The sequence below is a fragment of the Triticum urartu genome, chromosome 6 (genome assembly GCF_003073215.2).
Source record: "Triticum urartu cultivar G1812 chromosome 6, Tu2.1, whole genome shotgun sequence".
Classification (NCBI taxonomy): Eukaryota; Viridiplantae; Streptophyta; class Magnoliopsida; order Poales; family Poaceae; genus Triticum; species Triticum urartu.
The window spans coordinates 191,516,562-191,517,398 of NC_053027.1; positions in this window are offsets into that span (position 1 = coordinate 191,516,562).

Below are 837 nucleotides of genomic sequence, written 5' to 3' on the forward strand. Positions count from 1 at the left end.
ACTTACTCAACTATGCTAGAACCCATAATAGCTTGTGGCTGCACACGAAAGTTTCTAGCATGAATCATCTCAGTTCCCTTTGAGCCTGGGTGGCGGTCCATAGGAAGATCACACGGGTACCCCAGGATTTCCAAAAAAATACAGACAACACTGGGTTCCCCAGGTGCCTCAATCCACCCAGTTGTTTGATTAAGTTGCCACCTTAAGTTGAACCATTAATTAACAATCTCACATCTGTCATGAATTTCACTCAAACCCAAACCACGTCTACGAGCATAGCGTAGCAATATAAGCAATACGTAGAAGTAACTCCCAAGGGTTTGAATATAACAGGGCAATAGGTTCTACCTCGACAACTACTTCTCAACCCACAAGTTAATGACATCCTAATCATGCAATGTTTGAGGATTGGAACTAATGCATAAAAACTGGGTAATAATGGGATATGATCAAAGTGTTACTTGCCTTGCTGACGATCCGCGAATCCTAGAGACTCGTAGTAACACGCTTCGCACTTCGGGAATTCTATCACAAGCAAACAATAACATACATAAGTAACAAGCAACGATGCACAAGAAAAACTCAAATAAGAGAGGTTGACCAGAAAGTTCAACTTAAGAACTCCGGTACGCAAAAAGAATTCCAAACAAACGAAGCAACGAAAGTCAAACGGCGAAAGAAAACCACCTTGTTTACTAATCTGAACTTAGGTCAAATTTTATAGTAGCAAAAACTTGTTTGAGTTGATTAACCGGAAAGAGGGTTTCGAGACAAAACTCCAAGCGCTTGAATCGCCTGATTCCGATAAACGAGCGAAAAGATAAACATAAATTAAGA